The sequence below is a fragment of the Filicampus tigris genome, chromosome 2 (genome assembly GCF_054856515.1).
Source record: "Filicampus tigris isolate MCC_2025a chromosome 2, RoL_Ftig_1.0, whole genome shotgun sequence".
Lineage (NCBI taxonomy): Eukaryota > Metazoa > Chordata > Actinopteri > Syngnathiformes > Syngnathidae > Filicampus > Filicampus tigris.
Window position 1 is genome coordinate 38,510,585 of NC_141218.1, and position 18,307 is coordinate 38,528,891.

Sequence of the window (18,307 nt, forward strand, 5' to 3'; positions counted from 1 at the left end):
CACTAGGGAGTAAACACAAAACAACATACGAGAAGAAAAATAGTTCCAACTTTTTATATAGAGCATAGAGAGAAGGAAAAAAAAAGTGAATAAATACATTCAAGAAAATATTTGTATAAAAACTTTAGATTCAACCCGAGCAGAAATAGTTGTAATTGCTTTCTGTTTCAGGGAGTACTGTACCTAATTGTAAAGATATAATGTTTGAATTTGTTAATGAAAACAGTGAAGCTAGGAATCCTTCCCATGACCTTACATTTATGAATATGAAAGTTTGCCATTATTAAAAGTAAATTAGTCAAATACACTTGTGATTTTCTCACATTTTTTTCATCAAAACCAAAAAGCACATGTTTCCAAAATAGCACAAAACCTTTTTCAAGATAACTTGTTATAAAATATTTAGGTTACACCATAAAGATTCTACTGATGAACATTGCCAAAGCAAGTGGAGCACAGTTTCAGGAGTCGGAACAGAAGTTACAATTTATATCAATGTCTTTCTTGAACTTGTTTTTCAATAAGCTTTAGTTGGATAAATCCCATGAACAATTTTAAATGACACTTCTTTTTTCAATCTTATTTGTCTCCAACGTGTCCTGGGTCGTCCTCGGGGCCTCCTGTCGGTGGGACATGCCCGGAACACCGCACCGGGGAGGCGTCCAGGAGGCATCCTAATCAGATGCCCGAGCCACCTCAGCTGGCTCCTCTCAACGTGGAGGAGCAGCGGCTCGACTCTGAGTGCCTCCCAGATGGCGGGGGACACCCTGAATTGGTTGCCAGCCAATCGCAGGGCACACAGAGACAAACATCCGCACTCACAATCACACCTAATCAACTTACCATGCATGTTTTTGGAATGTGGGAGGAAACCGGAGTACCCGGAGGAAACCCACGCAGGCACGGGGAGAACATGCAAACTCCACACAGGGAGGCCGGAGCCGGGATTGAACCCACGACCTCTGAACTGTGAGGCGGACGTGCTAACCAGTCGACCACCGTGCCGCCTTTTCTAATTTCACTCTGGTTCAATAATATGATATCACTCTAGTAATCTCATTTTTGACATCTCATTTCGATAAAAGTGAACAGTTGAGTTTCCAGTTGGTTGACTGTAAATTAATATCATTAGAGGAGGATAGATTAATTTTAAGGAGTATTGCTTTATGGTCTATAAGAGGAGTAGGTAATATATCTACTTTAACATGGGCTGTGTCAAAACTCTCAGAAATTAGCCAAAAGTCAATCCTTGTCTGACTTGAACCATTTCTATTACTCCAAGTGAAAGCCCTGCTGTTAGGGTATTTCACTCTCCATATATCTGCAAGACTAAACCTATCCACTAAAGCTTTGAGATTGTCATTAGCTCTATATGTCGGAGTGCGAGTCCATTTATCCACATTGCCATCCAAAATACAGTTAAAGTCCCCTCCTAAAATCAAGTAAGCATTTGGAAATTTGACTAGCCATTTTGACAAGATGGCCTCTATAGTCAGTAAAAGGTTATTATTTTCTGTTCTAGAGTTGTAGCCGTAAATATTACCTAAAAGGATAATAAAGTCATTGTATTTAATTACTTGACAGATAAAATGTACACCCAAATCACACTCAATAAGTAAGACATCTCCACTAAACCTGTACTTTAAAGTACAGTAGCTACCCCACTTTACCGTTCCGTACCATGGGTAAGCCAAAATGAATCACCCCACTGAGACCTCCAGAAGGTGGCATCCGCCATAATGGAATGAGATTCTTGTACATGAAAAAAATCTGACACAAAAAATTACTCAGACAGATTAAGAAGAATAACCTTAAACATCCATCATATGTTGCTGCTGAGGGTGGGATAAATAGGAAGAGGAGCCGTGTCTGCAGGCCATCTGAACATGTCAAGACAAGCATGACCTTTGTGAAATGTGCAAAGTTCATTGGTATAAAGCACGGTGTGATGAGAACATTCATGTGCTGTGTGTTTGTACAAAGCAAATTTCTATAGTTTCTATAGAGTATATATTTCTCTGTATTAGGTCCCAGTTATTTACTTGAAAAGAAAAGTCTTTCACAAGATTTTTCACTCTGCAAATTTTACAAGGAAAGTTTTTTTTTTTTTATTGTCAAATATTTTTATTGACATTTTTCAGTTATGAGACGGGTACATTCGATCAGGAGATACTAAAAAAAAAAAACACTTTTCAACAGGTACAAATCGTATGTATTTCTCCATCAGAGTTAAAGAACAAGTGAAAATAAATTGTCATACTGTACCCGAACAACACACTCAACCACACATTCACACCACACACTTCAGGTATTTAAAAATAAATAAATTAGGACGGGCGGCACGGTGGTCGACTGGTTAGCACGTCCGCCTCACAGTTCAGAGGTCGTGGGTTCGATCCCGGCTCCGGCCTCCCTGTGTGGAGTTTGCATGTTCTCCCCGTGCCTGCGTGGGTTTTCTCCGGGCACTCCGGTTTCCTCCCACATTCCAAAAAAAACATGCATGGTAAGTTGATTGGATACTCTAAATTGCCCATAGGTGTGATTGTGAGTGCGGATGTTTGTCTCTGTGTGCCCTGCGATTGGCTGGCAACCAGTTCAGGGTGTCCCCCGCCTACTGCCCAAAGACAGCTGGGATAGGCTCCAGCACGCCCCGCGACCCTTGTGAGGAGAAGCGGTACAGATAATGGATGGATGGATAAATTAGGACGAGTTAAATAAATAAAATGGGTTAAAAAAAATACAAAAAAGAGTTGAATAACAATAATGGTATTAAACAAATATCCTAAGATAAATGAACTAGGGGGAACTTATATAAATGAAAAAACAATCAGCAACTCAATGGTTCTCCCCATCAATCTGCAGGGGATCTATATGAAGCAAGAAGGGCTGCCAGCTTTTGTGAAAGGCCTGCAGGGAACCTTTGAGGGAAAATCTGATCTTCTCAAGCCTCACACATTGTAAAATTTCCTGAATCCATCTATCATGAGTGGGTGGGGACGAGTGAGTCCACTTAAGTAGAATGAGTTTCCTCGCAAGCGGAGTAGTGAAAGAAATAATAGTTTGAGTGTTCTTGGACCGAAGGAGTGGCAGTAAGTGTGTCAGGGTTTACTGTAGTACCCAGGACCTTGCCCAACGTGTTGAAGATAGCGTGCCAGAAGTCATTAAGTTTGGGACATGACCAGAACATGTGCATGTGATTGAGAGGTTAGATCTACTACAAGCGTCAGATCTGTCCGGAAAGATTTTTGCCAATCTTGAATTGGTGAGATGGCTTCTGTGTAAGATCTTGCATTGTAGAAGTTGGTGCACAAATTGATGAGGAATGTACAAGATTAAGAATCCGGTCCCATTGTTTGTCAGTGATTGTGATATTAGGGTCCTGGCCCCAGACATACCTCAATTCATTAAAGGAGGTTGGATTAATGTTAAAAATTGAATAATACAATGTTGCAATTAAAGATTTTTGTGTTGCTTTGTGTATTAGGAGAGAATCCATCGCGGTCTCGGGGGGACGATTCGGGAAGTGAGGGAATTGGTTTTGGAGAAAATGCCAAACCTGGAAATAACAAAATAAATTCGAGCGAGGGAGCATAATTTTTTTTAAAAGGTCAGAAAACGAAGGAAATACGCCATCAATGTAAAGGCTGTCAAGGGTCTTCAGACCACAGTTTGACCAGGATTCAAAAGCTCGGTCAGAACAGGATGGGATAAACAAATGGTTCCGGTAAACAGGTGCGAGTCTAGACCCACCATGTAGACCAAATTGTCTTCTGAATTGGCTCCAAATATTCAATGTTTCAAGTACGACATGATACTCGTTTGAATGAAAGAGGCAACTGAGAGCAGACTATTGACCATAGTGAGAGTGATGAGGAGGACAGTTCCATGTTGGCCCAATGAGGGCAGTCATCGGGAGTGACCTCAACATTCCAAAAAAGTATTTTGTTGATATTACTAGCCCCGTAGTATCTACGGAAATCCGGTAAGGCTAGACCTCCAAGAGCTTTAGGAAGCTGAAGAGTTGACCTCTTGATGGGAGCTTGTTTATTACACCATAAGAAAGATGTAATTTCCTGGTCAAGTGTGGCAAAAAAAGATTTACGAATGAATACAGGAATATGTTCAAACATGTAAAGGAAGCGAGGAAGTACCATCATTTAACCCAACCGACTAGAGAAAGAGGGAGAGTAGACCAAGTAAGGTCAAGTAAGGGTTGAAAGTTCATGGCGAATAATTTTGAGTGTGACTTTGTCACGGTAACGCCAAGGTATTTCAATCGGGTCGCCTTCTTAAAAGGCAATATGGAAAGAGGAAGGCTTAATTGGGAGATATTCACTTTTGTTCAAATTAATTTTATAACCAGATAGTATCTTGAATTGTTCCAAAATACCAAGAATAGGGAACAAGTAATAGAGTAACACAAACATACGTCGAATAAGGAACTGCCAATCGGATTAATTAAGTGAACAGTCATGTCATGTCATGTCATCTTCCAAACCGCTTATCCTATACAGGGTCGCGGGGAGTTGCTGGAGCCTATCCCAGCCGTCAATGGGCGAAGGCAGACTACACCCCGAACTGGTCGCCAGCCAGTCGCAGGGCACACATAGACACTGTCACTGAGCGGGAATCGATCCCACGCTGCCCGCACACAACTCAGGCGTGTGTACCACTACACTATCAGTGGACCTGTGAACAGTCTGAATTTAAAAAAATAAAATAAATAAAAATGAAGAGTCTTCAATCTTCTGTGATAGTATTTAAAAGGCTATGTAAGATTTGGAAAAACAGAGAAATACAGCAGAGCTTTACCCACGAAAAAACAAACAAATAATAAATAAAAATTGAATGTTAAATGAGTCCGCTGATAGTGTAGTGGTACACACGCCTGAGTTGTGTGCGGGCAGCGTGGGATCGATTCCCGCTCAGTGACAGTGTCTATGTGTGCCCCGCGACTGGCTGGCGACCAGTTCGGGGTGTAGTCTGCCTTCGCCCATTGACGGCTGGGATAGGCTCCAGCAACTCCCCGCGACCCAATATAGGATAAGCGGTTTGGAAGATGACATGACATGACATGAATGTTAAATGTGTTAACTTCACACCCCATAGGTACATACACAAATGCATTCTGCTTTTGTGAATTGCATTGCAATACACATAAATATGCACAAATACGTAAGTACACTCATATTGAAATATGAAAGGCAAACAATATAACATGAAAAATAACCACAGGAAGGCCCCCGAAAAATAGGAAAAATAACATGAATTTAGCAGTCAGCAATAGTCAAGTAGAATGCGGTACCAACTTGTCGGACGTTTATGAACTGTCATGTGAGAACCTGGGACACAGCGAATTCCGACGAGGTAAATAGTTCCATAGCCAGATGAAGAGTCACTAAGCCTGTTTGGTAGAAAGGTACTCCTTAGCGTCCTCCACGGATTGCAGCCGAATTCTCTCTCCATCAGCAGCCTAGCGGCTAGAGGAGCGAAGGTTTCAGCCGTTTGTACAGCTGCTGCATCACGTCCCGATAGGCTATGGGTTGCTCCATGACTTCGGGGGTGTAATCCTCATGTAGGTAGATGGGTTTTCCGTGGTAGTTCATGTCAGATCTTCTCTTTCGAGCTTTTCAAATGACCATCTCCTTCGTTTGAAAGTTATGAAACCTGACGATAACAGGCCTCGGTCTTTTGCCGTGTCTGGGTTTAGCTGTTAGCGATCGATGAGCGCGGTCCAAAACGGGAGGAGTTGGCAAGATATCTTCGCCCATGACCTCACGCAGGAATGAGGAGTAAACATGTCTACTCCTCACCCGCCATTACTGGAAGTCAGATAGTGTGATATTTCACAAGGAAAGTTTTTGAGTCAATTTTCCTTGCATTGTATTGGTCTGTTTTAAAAGAGTTTCTTGAGGATTGAGGAACAAACCCACAAACCTCAGGTTGGGAGATGGCCAACCTACCACCTAAGCTTTTGCCCTCCTAATGTGACTTTTGTAAATCACTCATGTCAGGCGGAATATGTGTACAGTACCTCCAAAAGGAGACAGGATTCGGGGGTCTATAGACAGCAGTGACATAGCTCATGTGGCCATTTCTTAACCTGAAGGTTGATGGTATGTTCCTCAACACTTGACTTTTTTTAATTTATTTTTTTATAAACTAATTCAATGCAAGTAAAATTGACTAAAAAACTCCCCTTGTAAAATTTACTTTCTCAGTGAAAAAAAACGTTACTCTTTACTGAATTTTATTCTCTTCCAAGTCTGTTCAGACTAGGACCAAATATTCTCTTTTTAGAGTAAAATGTACTCTACGAAAATTACTGTGTACAGAAAGACTGACAGACACACACACGCACACACACACGCTCACGCACACGCACAGCAAGTTCAAATTGTCATAGCTTGTTTTTCGTTCATTTTTTGTTTAAAAACAGTGCATTGTTTTTTGTTTCATTTTTGGTTTAAAACAGCGTATTTAAAAAAAATACAATTTAAATATCATTTTTTACTGATATGTAAAACTAGTGTTTTATATGTTGGTCTTTCAAAAGTAATGAAGTGGTGAAACTTAAAAAAAAAAAAAAGTGACCATGTATTTTTTTTTTCCTGAAAAACGTGTGGAATATCCTAATTGAACCATTACCCGTTAGAGGTAAGTATTGACAAGTATTCAAAACGTGTGGATTATCCTAATTGAACCATTACCCATTAGAGGTAAGTATTGACAAGTATTCATAGACTTGTTAGTAATAATGATAAAATATTTTTGAAAATTGTGTTTTAATGGTTTTGTTTTCTGACATCTGTGATAAAACACGTATTGGGTGACCCGGAACATTTCATGTTCCTGACATATGAACAACAGGAGGGTTAAATCACTAATAGCAAACAGTGCAATAACCAATCGGTCCACCAACAATTAATGAGCGCATGATAGCTGAGACGGCTCCTACTCGTGTTAATTGCCTGCATAGAAGTTCCCTTTTTTATTGTGCAAATCGGAGTTTACGATGACCAGTCGTCAAGGGTATGTATCTTACTTTTATTCTAAAGTAACAGAGTTGCTTTCGGCCAACAGTCAGGGTCGAGCTTTTAGATTTTCATGTTTTTTCGATCGTGTTCAGAACTGCATTTTCTCCTGCGCCATTACCTTTAGCAGTCAGAACTGAAGCACAAACAGACAAAATTGTGAAAAAGAGTAGATGTTTTAATTTTGAGTGTATTTCAGTGGATATCTCTTTTTTTAAATTTGAGGGAAATTATGATTTCTGTACTGTGTGTACTGTATTTTGCACATACTTTGCCTCCAATTTTTGAAAAAAACTGTACAGTAAAATCAGTCCAAACTTGGCATGCTGATAGTATGGGCCCTCAGGAACAATAATCCACTGGAATGATTTTCTACTAATTGGAGGAATGGTTTTCATGGTAGTTTAAACTTGAGGGAAATTATGATTTCTGTACTGTATTTTGCGTAGACTTTTCCTCTATTTTTTGTAAACATCTGTACAGTAAAATCAGTCCAAACTTCAGATGATTATAGTATTGGCTGCCAGGAACAATAATCCACTGGAATGATTTTGTACTTATAGGAGGAATGTTTCTTATGGCAGTTCAAACTTGAGGGGAAATGATTTCTGTACTGTATGTCCTGTGTTTTGTGCAGACTGTCTCTATTTTTTGACAAATCTGTACAGTGAAATCAGTCCAAACTTCCCATGTTGATAATATGGGCCGCCAGGAACCATAATCCACTGGAATGATTTTCTGTTTATTGGAGGAATGTTTTTTATCGCAGTTCAAACGTGATGGAAGTGATGATTTCTGTACTGTATGTACTGTATTTTGCGCAGACTTTGCCTCCAATTTTTGAAAAATCCGCACAGTAAAATCAGTCCAAACCTGATGTGATGATAGTATTCCTCTTCAGGAAGAATAATCCACTGGAATTATTTTCTACTTATTGAGGGAATGGTTTTTATGGCAGTTCAAATGAGAGGGAAATGATGATTTCTGTACTGTATATAAGGTATTTTGTGCAGACTTTGCCTCCAATCTTTGAAAAAACTGTACAGTAAAATAAGACCAAACTTCACATACTGATAGTATGGGCCCCCCAGGAAGAAGAATCCACTTGAATAATTTTCTACTAATTGAGGGAATGTTTTTTATGGCAGTTCAAACCTGAGGGAAGTGATGGTTTGTCTACTGTATGTACTGTATTTTGCGCAATTTGCATCTAATTTTTGAAAAATCCGGACAGTAAAATCAATCCAAACTTCCAATGATGATAGTATGGGCCATCAGGAACAGTAATCCACAGGAATGATTTTGTACTTATTGGAGGAATGTTTCTTATGCCAGTTCAAACTTGAGGGAAATGATTTCTGTACTGTATGTACTGTATTTTGCACAGAATTTGACTCTACTTTTTTTTAAACATCTGGACAGTAAAATCAGTCCAAACTTCAGATGATGATAGTATGGGCTGCCGGGAACAATAATCCTCTGGAATGATTTTGTATTTATTGGAGGAATGTTTCTTATGGCAGTTCAAATTTGGGGGGAATGATTTCTGTTCTGTATGTACGGTATTTTGTGCAAACTTTGTCCCTATTTTTTGAAAAATCTGTACAGTAAAATCAGTCCAAACATGATGTGATGATAGTATTCCTTTTCAGGAAGAATAACCCACTGGGATTATTTTCCAATAATTGGAGGAATGTTTTTTATCGCAGTTCAAACGTGAGGGAAGTGATGATTTCTGTACTTTATGTACTGTATTGTGCGCAGATTTTGCCTCCAATTTTTGAAAAATCCATACAGTAAAATCAGTCCAAACTTGATGTGATGATAGTATTCCTCTTCAGGAAGAATAACCCACTGGGATTATTTTCTACTTTTTGAAGGAATGTTTTTCATGGCAGTTCAAAGGTGAGGGAAATGATGATTTCTGTACTGTATATAAGGTATTTTGCGCAGACTTTGCCTCCAATTTTTCAAAAACCTGTACAGTAAAATAACCCCAAACTTCACATGCTGATAGTATGGGCCCCCAGGAAGAAGATTCCACGTGAATAACTTTCTACTTATTGAGGGAATGTTTTTTATGGCAGTTCAAACTTGAGGGAAGTGATGGTTTGGTTACTGTATGTACTGTATTTTGCGCAATTTGTGTCTAATTTTTGAAATATCCATACAGTAAAATCAATCCAAACTTCCCATGATGATAGTATGGGCCACCAGGAAGAGTATTAATCCACAGGAATGATTTTGTACTTATTGGAGGAATGTTTCTTATGGCAGTTCAAACTTGAGGGAAATGATTTCTGTACTGTATGTACTGTATTTTGCGCAGACTTTGTCTCTATTTTTTTAAAATTCTGTACAGTAAAATCAGTTCAAACTTCACATGATGATAGTATGGGCCGCCAGAAACAATAATCCACTGGGAAGATTTTCTACTTATTGGAGGTATGTTTTTTATCGCAGTTCAAACGTGAGGGAAGTGATGATTTCTGTACCATATGTACTATGTTTTGCTCAGATTTTGCCTCTAATTTAAAAAAAAAAATGTACAGTAAAAGTAGACCAAACTTGACATGATGATAGTATTCCTCTTCAGGAAGAAGAAACCACTGGAATGCTTTTCTACTTATTGAGGGAATGGTATTCATGACAGTCCAAACTTGAGGGAAATGATGATTTCTGTACTGCATTTTGTGCAGAATTTGCTTCTAATTTAAAAAATAAAACTGTACAGTAAAATCAGTTCCAACTTCGTTTGCTAATAGGATGGCCCCCCAGAAATAAGAACCCATTGGAATGATTTTCTACTTATTGGAGGAATGTTTTTTATGGCAGTCCAAACTTGAGGAAAATGGTTATTACTGTACTGTATGTACAGTATTTTGTGCAGACTTTTCCTCTAATTTTTTTCAAAACTGTACAGAAAAAGCAGTCCAAACTTTGTATGCTGATAGTATTGACCACCAGGAAGAATCCACTGCAGTGATTTTCTACTTATTGGAGGAATGATTTTTATGGCGGGTGGCACGGAGGTCGACTGGTTAGCACGTCCACCTCACAGTTCAGAGGTCGTGGGTTCGATCCCGGCTCCGGCCTCCCTGTGTGGAGTTTGCATGTTCTCCCCGTGCTTGTGTGGGTTTTCTCCGGGTACTCCGGTTTCCTCCCACATACCAAAAACATGCATGGTAAGTTGATTGGACTCTCTAAATTGCCCCTAGGTGTGATTGTGAGTGCGGATGTTTGTCTCTGTGTGCCCTGCGATTGGCTGGCAACCAATTTGGGGTGTCCCCCGCCTACTGCCCGAAGACAGCTGGGATAGGCTCCAGCACTCCCCGCGACTCTTGTGAGGATAAGTGGTATCGATAATGGATGAATGGATGTTTTTTATGGCAGTTCAAACTTGAGGGGAATGATTTTTGTATTGTATGTACTGTATTTTGTGCAGCCTTGACCTCTAATTTTTAAAACGTCTGTACAGTAAAATCAGTCCAAACTTCAGATGATGATAGTATTGGCTGCCAGGAACAATAATCCACTGGAATGATTTTGTACTTATTGGAGGAATGTTTCTTATGGCAGTTCAAACTTGAAGGGAAATGATTTCTGTACTGTATGTCCTGTGTTTTGTGCAGACTGTCTCTATTTTTTGAAAAATCTGTACAGTAAAATCAATCCAAACTTCCCATGATGATAATATGGGCCGCCAGGAACCATAATCCACTGGAATGATTTTCTGCTTATTGGAGGAATGTTTTTTATCGCAGTTCAAACGTGATGGAAGTGATGATTTCTGTACTGTTTGTACTGTATTTTGCACATACTTTGCCTCTAATTTTTGTAAAAACTACAGTAAAATCAGTCCAAACTTTGTATGCTGGTAGTATGGACCACCAGGAAGAAGAATTCACTGGAGTGATTTTCTACTTATTGGAGGAATGTTTGTTATGGCAGTTCAAACTTGAGGGAAATGATTTTTGTACTGTATGTACTGTATTTTGCACCGACTTTGCCTCTAATTTTTATAAAAACTGTACAGTAAAATCAGTCCAAACTTCGTATGCTGATAGTATGGACCACCAGGAACAAGATTCCACTGGAATTATTTTCCACTTACTGGAGGAATGTTTTTTATGGCAGTTCGAACGTGAGGGAAGTGATGCATTGTGTACTGTATTGGGCTGAACGATTTTAGAAAAAAATTGTATTGCGATTTTTCTGACTAATATTACGATTTCGATTTAATTTGCGATTTTCTTGAAATCAAGCTTCAGTGCAAAAGTCACAATGAACAGTAACGTTTACAAACATGACACTAAAGAGGTTATGTGAGGGTAGGCAGTCCTTTTTCTAATGTACATGCTCTTTGTACATAAGTCAGTATTTTCCCATATTTTTGCTTAAGACTTAACTGCTTCAAACAGAGACTGAGGGCTTAGCAGTATGGCTTGAAATACAAATGGTATTATTTAAATCTTTTGGTCCTAACAGTAATGGTGAGTGTAAAAATCACAATGAGAATATTTGTGATTGGGTTATTTAAGCTGTTGGTGAATTCCGGCCAGTGTTAGAGCATGTGCTAAATAGCTAATGTAGCCCTCGCCTCATTTTCTAGATAAGTGTTAATTGTAATACAACATTTCTGTTCAAGTCCGCTGATAGTGTAGTGGTACACACGCCTGAGTTGTGTGCGGGCAGCGTGGGATCGATTCCCGCTCAGTGACAGTGTCTATGTGTGCGCCCTGCGACTGGCTGGCGACCAGTTCGGGGTGTAGTCTGCCTTCGCCCATTGACGGCTGGGATAGGCTCCAGCAACTCCCCGCGACCCTATATAGGATAAGCGGTTTGGAAGATGACATGACATGACATTTCTGTTCATAACTACTGGATCTTCACCATTACGCGGTTCTAGTCAGGCTTCAGTAAAAAGTCTACTGTACACCTAAGCACTTATTTTGCTATTCTCGACTCTGCATTTCACTTTAGGGATTAGCACACTTAGCGACCCCTCGTTTGCCTCCGCGGTGAAAACGCTACTTGTTAGTGGGGTCGTTTATTTGTCACAACTGAGGAGATGATGCGCAGCACGCAGCTCATTGCTGCTTTGCACGGACTTACATAAAGACAGTGCTGCTTCAGGACACGCTAGCTTAGCGCCTAGCATTCAAGCGCGTGTAGTAGGACAGCCCTTTTTTTTTTTTTTTTTAATTTTTTTTTTTTAATTTTTTTTTTTTAACCAATTGGTCGCTGGACCTGCCAACAGTAGCATGCCACTAATGGTGAGCGTGGGGGATAAGTGCCCTTTAAAGAAACCGCATCTTTGGCGATCTCGAAATCGCGTTGTCTGAGATTGTGATTTCAGTCCCAAAATGATAAATCGTTCAGCCCTAGTAATGTATTTTGTTGCGACATGCGGAAAAGCATTTGCCGTAAGGTTTAGAATACGCATGCACTCAAAAACGTTGGAGTGGATAGCTTGACCTCGGAAAAACGAAAGCGTGATGGCTTGACCGCAGTGTCAGAGAGTGAGGTAAAAGGAAAGGAATGATCAACGATCAATGTATGTCATATATATATGTATATATATATATATACATATATATGTATTTATATATATACATATATATATATATGTGTATATATATATATAAATGTATATATATATGTGTATATATATGTATATATATACATATATATGTATACATATATATATATATATATATATGTATATATATATATATATATACAAATATATATATATGTATACATATATATATACAAATATATATATATATATATGTATACATATATATATATATATATATACATATATATATACATATATATATATATATATATACATATATATACATATATACATATATATATGTATGTATATGAATGTATATATGTATATGTATGTATATATGTATATGTGTATATAGAGTTTATGACTATTGTTTTTTAAATACAGCTGTTCATTCATGAATTGACGCATTACAATCCAGTTCATGATGTCATCTTCGATGGAGTAAGATCGCGACGAAAAAGATTCGTATTCGTAATATCATCATCATCATCATCTTCCAAACCGCTTATCCTATACAGGGTCGCGGGGAGTTGCTGGAGCCTATCCCAGCCGTCAATGGGCGAAGGCAGACTACACCCCGAACTGGTTGCCAGCCAGTCCCAGGGCACACAGATTCACTGAGCGGGAATCGATCCCACGCTACCCGCACACAACTCGGGCGTGTGTACCACTACACTATCAGTGGACATATTTGTAATAGTAAATGGCATATCCATGATTAAAGATTCGTATCCATAATAGTAATAATTTGTGAGTACAAATCAAAATTGTAAGGGTTTGACTTCATTTCTTGAGAGTACGAATCAAAATTGTGAGGGTTTGAATTTAAACTGTGAGTGCCATTGTTTTGTGAATACAACTCTCGCTTCTACTACTACGAATCTAAACTACGCACAAATTGCCTCCTGAGGACGAATCACTTTAGTGAGAGCACGAATCTGCACAACATGCAAATTAGGATGACGTCACGCAGAACAGGCAAGTCCCAAGGGGAGCTAATTGATCCGCGATTCCTCTGCCCGCGCATGCGTAGATAAGAAAACTAAGATGGCGAACGCGAGCGGATCGGACGGCGCTTCCAGCGGCTCAGGAGACGCATCTTCACAGCAGGTAAATTCACCAACGTGTATATCCAATTTATTAATATGTATTTCATAACGTCGTTCTGTCTCAAATAATAGTTTTCCTGAGGTGAACAGAACTCAGCGTATTTTTTAAATTTAGAACGGTACCATGGAAAAACTAATCTGATTGAGCAACTAAATACTGATGGCATTGTAACTGATGACCCAAAATGCATAGTCAATTTTTGCTCTATATTTTATAGTAATCTGTATAGCTCTAAGTATTGAGAACGTTCGTCAACTACCTTTCTAAATTCTCTGAACAATGTCACACAGATAGCTCCAAGACTTATGTGATGGCAATATAATTTTAGACAAAGTTGTTTTTGCTATTGAACATCTAAAAATGAACAAATCCTCTGGAGTTGATGGCCTCACGGGTGAGTTCTATAAAGCCTTTGTTAAAGATTCAGCTCCTTTTTTGCTTGAAGTCTTTTTAGTAAACATTGAGAAAGGCTGTCTTCCGCCTTTCACTGACACAGGGATTGATTACTTTGATACTAAAACCAAAAAAAGATAATAATTTCATTGATAACTGGAGGCCCATTTCTTTATTGAATAACGACTATAAAGTGTTCGCTTCCATAATAGCTAAAAGAGTAGGTGTACTGACCCAATTATTGATGAGGTTCAATCTGGGTTCATGAGTAAAAGGCATATTTCTAATAATATTAGGCTCGTTCTAGATCTTGTTGATTATTCATTCCTCTGCTCTGATAATAGTTACCTTTTATTTTTGGACTTCTATAAGGCGTTTGACACGGTGGAACATGAGTTCATTTTTTGCTGCATGGAAAAAATTGGATTTGGTGAATTTTTCAGTAAAGCCGTCAAAACTATATACACCAGTGGTAACAGTTCCATCAGACTGAGAAATGGTACCTCCCCAAGATTTGCTCTAAATCGTGGAATACGTCAAGGCTGTCCGGCCTCGCCATATCTATTTATTTTGTATACTCAACTCCTCACCTGTCAAGAAAGTGCTATTCAAGGGATATATCTATTGCAGGCAGAGAAATCTTGATTAGTCATCTTGCAGATGACACTACCTTATTCCTGAAGAATTCTAGCCAAGTCTCGGTTGCCATTAAAACAGTAGCACTATTCTCAGCTGCTTCTGGACTTTACCTGAATTTGAACAAATGTGAACTATTTCCTATTCATGATTGTACTGAAACCTCTGTGTATAATATACCAATTAAAGAGAAGGTAATCTATCTAGGGATTACCATAATGAGAAATGAGGTTATGAGATGTATAGAGAACTTTGAGCAAATTACCGGTATTAATAAAACTAAAGTAAAGTTTAAACAGTGGTTAGGTAGGGATCTTTCTTTAAAAGGCCGTACGTTGCTAACAAAGGCGGAAGGATTATCACGTCTTTCTTATGCAGCAATCTCTTTGTGTCCGCTGATAGTGTAGTGGTACACACGCCTGAGTTGTGTGCGGGCAGCGTGGGATCGATTCCCGCTCAGTGACAGTGTCTATGTGTGCCCTGCGACTGGCTGGCGACGAGTTCGGGGTGTAGTCTGCCTTCGCCCATTGACGGCTGGGATAGGCTCCAGCAACTCCCCGCGACCCTATATAGGATAAGCGGTTTGGAAGATGACATGACATGACAATCTCTTTGTTTGTACATAAGAACATTTGTAATATAAATGATAAAATGCTTTTTGACTTCTTATGGAGAAAAAAGACTCATTATGTGAAAAGGTCTGTTGTAATGAATAATTATGAAACTGGTGTATTGAACTTTCTTGACTTTACTACCCTAAATAACACGCTTAAAATTAATTGGATAAAACAAATCTTGGACAACCCTACATCTATTTGTAACTGTATTCCTAATTATATATTTGCTCAAATTGGAGGTCTTAACTTTATACTTTTATGTGACTACAAGATAGAAAAAAATCCCTTGGCTTTATCCAATTTCCATAAACAAATGCTTTTAGCTTGGTCTTTAGTAAATAAACATCTATAGGCAAGATCTGTCTAACGATATCAGTTAGGTGACGATGACCCGAATTGGCGTATTACTTCACAAAACTCAACAAAAACACGCTATTTCAAAGCAAGAAAGACCTAGTATTAACAATAAGAATAAAATAGAGTGTTAGAACGTCAAACTATGTATTTGGTCGTGTTTAACGCAGCGAAACTAACGCGGTTACATCCAGGTTAGCTGGGTGGAGGTGGGGGGGGTCCGTAAATTATATTTACTTAAGACTGACTGTCTTTTGTTAGCAGCGTCAATTTAAATTATGGTAAATTAACACGTAAATGACCCCACACAGAGATATTTTAGTCTCCAAAGTCTTGAAGAAGAAAAAAACCCCGTCAAATAAAAAGCGTTCCACCATGAGAAAACGCTTCCCGGGTGATCAAATCAAGATGGCAGATAACTTTTTTTCCGAGGCTTTGATTGGCCCAAATATCAACCAATCACTGAGCCCCACTTTCTTTCGGGTGTGTTATTTCAATTTATATTTATTAGTACGTTCAAAAAGTGACTCAGATTAGTAGAGTATACTTAAAATCAAAAGTAGTAGTAGTAGTCCTTCAACATTACATACATTGTAAATGCATTTTTAAGTAGAGATAACAATGGGGCTAACAGTGATAGTTACAACACTGAATGTTATTTCTTACTGGTCTGGTTTTGTTAATAATGTACACTGGGAAAAAATCTGGTCTCTTCCATATAATTATCTTCTGACAAATAAATTATGGGGAATGTCTTTTAAAATTATACACAGGTGCTATCCCACCAAGCATTATCTTCTTAAGTTCAAGAAAGACATTTGTGTTGATTGCTTATTTTGTATGGTGTCTCCTGAAACCTTAATTCACCTGTTCTGGCAATTTCCATATACCATCAAGTTTTGGAAAGATATATCTAGATTCATCATTGATAATATTGACTCTGATTTTGTTCTTTGTTGGGAACATGTACTGTTTGGTTTCTTCAATAATGATGGGACAGCTAAACAAATATTTATTATAAATTTGATCATTATTCTAGCAAAATTCCATTTACACAAATCAAAATTTAGTCACTCAAAACCTCTATCCATAATTTTCGAGGCAGAAACCAAACAGTATATAAATTCTATTCTTGATTCTAAAAATATGAAAGCCATTAAGACTGTTGCTTTGTTATTCATTTAGAATTTTTGTTTAAAATCCCCCTGGCTCCTCTTTTTTTCCTCTCTGTGTATTATGTATGTACACTTGTGCAGTATTAAGAACTGTGTTTGGTTTGTTAATGTTAATAAAGATGTTACAAAAATACACTACTTCCTGAGATTCCTGCAGCGCGAACCAACGGCTTAAAGCGTAAAAATGGAAAATGTAACATTGAAACTGGAAATACGGAAATTCGAGCCCTTTCCAGAAAACTCCACATATTTTGTACTTTATTTTTTAAAAGGGCCGTTAAAACGGTTATCCTATTTTTGTTTAAAAAATGAAAATGGAAAATACAACCCTAAATTTGTTTTTTGATTTGCGTTTCACAATTAAAAATAGAATGAACGTAAGGTACACGGACCCACACGGACCGAGTTGGGCATCTTTAGCGTCTTTTTTCAGACTTCAAGGGAAAGAGAAAATTAGATGCACTGCAGGTCTCTACTGATTGGTCGAATGCCACAACCATGTGATCTGCGATGTGGATGTGATCTCTTTCGAATGGTTGAGTGAGGACCGCATGGTTCTTGACCTCACTGAGGTACCATTTGCAAAGAGTGCAGATATTACCAAAAATAGTCACTTGCCCCAACGGATCAAAGAAAAAGTATTCTAAAAAAATAAATACTCAGTGAATTATAAAGGGGCGGCACGGTGGTCGACTGGTTAGCACGTCCGCCTCACAGTTCAGAGGTCGTGGGTTCGATCCCGGCTCCGGCCTCCCTGTGTGGAGTTTGCATGTTCTCCCCGTGCCTGCGTGGGTTTTCTCCGGGCACTCCGGTTTCCTCCCACATTCCAAAAACATGCATGGTAAGTTGATTGGATACTCTAAATTGCCCCTAGGTGTGATTGTGAGTGCGGATGTTTGTCTCTGTGTGCCCTGCGATTGGCTGGCAACCAGTTCAGGGTGTCCCCCGCCTACTGCCCAAAGACAGCTGGGATAGGCTCCAGCACGCTCCGCGACCCTTGTGAGGAGAAGCGGTACAGATAATGGATGGATGGATGAAAAAAACCCTACTCAAGTAGAGTAACTATTTATTTGTACTCTTTACGTTACTTCCCATATCTGATAGTAATAGTTACAAAGATATCAAATTATATTTGCAAAATTAGGTGATAAGGGCCAAATACAATTAAACGGTTTTGTTCAGTCTTATCCCATGAGATCTGTATTCTTTTTTGTGCAAAACGGTTGGCAAATCTCCAAGAAACAAATGACGATGGTGTATCATATATTTTGGTGTAAAACGGTTGGCAAATCTCCGAGCAACAAATGACGATGGTATACCATATTATCACAGATCACGACATTTTGCCACATTCAACATGGCGGCGACCGTGTGTGTACGTTATTACGCCAGGGCGTGATC

At 38.8% G+C, this 18,307-nt stretch overlaps 1 long non-coding RNA gene across 1 annotated transcript; it reads left to right on the forward strand.

The window, feature by feature from the left end:
- Nucleotides 1-5,064: 5,064 nt before the first annotated feature.
- Nucleotides 5,065-17,041, forward strand: LOC147152393 (uncharacterized). Its single transcript, XR_015085783.1, has 3 exons — nt 5,065-7,032; nt 13,655-13,731; nt 15,163-17,041. It is a non-coding gene; the product is annotated as an uncharacterized LOC147152393 (long non-coding RNA).
- The last annotated feature ends 1,266 nt before the right edge of the window (nt 17,042-18,307 follow it).